General features: G+C 36.1%; 1 non-coding gene across 1 annotated transcript; it reads left to right on the top strand.

The window, feature by feature from the left end:
• Nucleotides 1-775: 775 nt before the first annotated feature.
• LOC127642817 (U1 spliceosomal RNA) lies at nucleotides 776-937 on the top strand. The gene has a single exon (XR_007970417.1). It is a non-coding gene; the product is annotated as a U1 spliceosomal RNA (small nuclear RNA).
• Nucleotides 938-2790: the final 1853 nt, after the last annotated feature.

Here is a 2790-nt window from a genome sequence, read left to right on the forward strand (position 1 = left end):
AAGAAAGAATAAGAATTAGTTTTTTGACATTCTATAAATCAATTATAAAAACTGTCTTTCCCACCATATTAGTTATCGGTATCAGCAAAATCCACTATCGGTCGAGCTCTAATATGGAGGATTGTAACGGAGTCACCATCACTGTTTATGGACCACTAAATCATGATTATTAATGCAAAATATTGTAAAGAAAAAACACAGAGACTTCCTGGTTGACTTATTTCATTCAGGATGGCAAGGAGCCATGTATTGTATCACCTTGGTAACAGCATAGCAACTAGATGGGGTTAGCCTAGCAACCAAGTAACAAATTGCATATCTCTGCACCAGAACATCATAGTGATCTTCCGTGTTGACTTATTTCACTCAGGATGCCAAGGAGCCTTGATAAATACCACCTTGTGATTTTGTAAGTACTAGTTTATGTCTGATATGAAAATGTTTTATTTCAGTGTACACTTTATTTAAATATTTTTACAATTCTTTGCAATTATTTTTAATATTGTCACTTTATGTCCTCCATAGTCTGGAGCTCAAAGCTGATTGGTCCGTGTGTGTGGCTCTGTTGTACACTGACTCAAAACATTGCAGCAAGTCACATCGCAATGCATCATCAGTTACATTCCTTGTAAACTGGGTGTAATTGTAAATATTTGTTAATAACATGTAATAACAATGTGTATTAGTCATGAAGTATGTGTATTTGAATGTGTTTCACCATCGACGTGAATAGTAGTGAGCAGAATGACTCCTCTGATTGGCTCGCTTTAAATTCATACTTACCTGGCAGGGGAGACACCATGATCATGAAGGTGGTTCACCCAGGGTGAGGCTCAGTCATTGCACTCCGACTGTGCTGACCTCTGCGAATTCCCCAAATGTGGGAATCTCGACTGCATAATTTCTGGTAGTGGGGACTGCGTTCGCGCTCTCCCTGATCATCTGGTTAAAGGCAGATTAAACATTTATTTATAATCATATTTAGCATGTATATTTAGTTCATCCACATTGGAGTGTTTTCAATCATGATCTGATCGTTTTAAGGTTCTTTTTATGCATCTCAATCATTCAAGTTAATTTGAGCCATTCTAGCGGAGGGTTTGCTCCTATGTGTTGGATCATTGTCTAGCTGTATAATCCAGTTGTGTTTGAGCTTCAACTCATGGACTGATGACCAGATGTTCTCCTTTAGGATTTTCTGGTAGGGAGCAAGTCTATGGAGCCAGAAATATGCCAAAACAATTTGAATTGTGTAAATTTGAAATATTAGATGTTTGAATTATAATTGTGATTTTTGCCAAATTTAATTTTACGTTGTATTTTAAATAGTTTTGCATTTTTTAAACTCCAATCCTGGACATTTTATATTTAACCAAATTGAATTGAGTTTTTTATGGCACAATTTTATAAATCTGTATTTTCAAACAGCAAATTTTTATTTCTGAATTCTTACACTGTAAATATCCCGTTTTAAAAAATACAGCTTCAAGTTTTCAAGATGGAGAAATTCAGATCTACAGAAAGTGGGTCAGAGGTCAAGCGTTCCACAGGGAAGAGTAGAGGGTCTCGGAAAAGTCGAACGGAGCATTTTGGCCAATTACAGCTCGAGGTTCAATAATTCTCTGGTGCGAAGCGTGATTCAAAAGGTCGCCATTCTGACCATGAAGTGGTTCTTAAACTTTTATGATTAATATTTTTATGGTTAGCACATTCTCCGCATATGAGACATTTGTCTGAGCGGTCTCTGGTATTTGTTTTAGTATAAAGTATATTTAGTATGAAAGTGATTAGTAAGAGTAAGCATCACATATAACTCAATAATTCATGTAATTCTGCTTCTGTGATCGGAATCCACATCAGATCCAAGTCGGATGTTATTTCAAACACTTGTTGGTGTTTGTAAGTGAGTTTTGAGCTCAAGACTTGAACATCAGGAATGATCGTTCAGATGTGTGTGAATTAGCAGGCGTGATTACATTATACGATTCATTTCATGTAGCTTATTGTAAGGCATTTAATGGCTAATTTACACACCGAACTCCAACAAACGTTACAAACACATTATGACTGTCATTCTCACACGTGCACATATTGATGTTCAGTCATTATGCCATTTATTTTTAGTTTGAGTCCAAATCATTTTAAACTGAACATTTCACGTGTTCTTGTCATAAATCTTCAAAGCTGCAAAATAAGTTTAAACAAGCAGCATAAAAAGGTTTGATTTTGGGTAATGTTGATTATTGGTTGGTATTTCAATGCAAAAATCTGTCTTATTCACTACCCAAACTAATCTAGTTCAGGCGCTGTCAGATCTGATATTGCACTGCGTCTTGAGTATTTAAATGAGGTAATTTTCCCCTTTCACACATGCAACCAGGTAAATTACAGGAAAATTGTTGGGTTGCCTTTACTGGTAAATGTGCTGTTCACACATACCATCAAAATGAACATGTAAATGTACTAATGATACTACTTCTCATTAAGGGAAATGGCCAGAGCTAAATTGACCAATTATTTTCAAAAAGGGTTCACACGTGACCTAACCTGAAAATACAGTCAATTGTCTGGAAAAGGCTGTATGTGTGAAAGGGGCTATTGTCACTCCTGTTTAAAGGCTTGTTATAGATTAGCGCTTCACAACATTTGTGCCGTTGTCTGATCTGCATAATTCCTTTAGTGAATATTAGTTTGGGTTTATGGGGTCGCCTGGATGAGTGTGAACATCAGCTGCATCCATGTTGATGTTTTGTTTTCTCACAACTGTCATAATGGCCAGAGAAATATTTA

The sequence above is a fragment of the Xyrauchen texanus genome, unplaced genomic scaffold, assembly GCF_025860055.1.
Source record: "Xyrauchen texanus isolate HMW12.3.18 unplaced genomic scaffold, RBS_HiC_50CHRs HiC_scaffold_863, whole genome shotgun sequence".
Classification (NCBI taxonomy): domain Eukaryota; kingdom Metazoa; phylum Chordata; class Actinopteri; order Cypriniformes; family Catostomidae; genus Xyrauchen; species Xyrauchen texanus.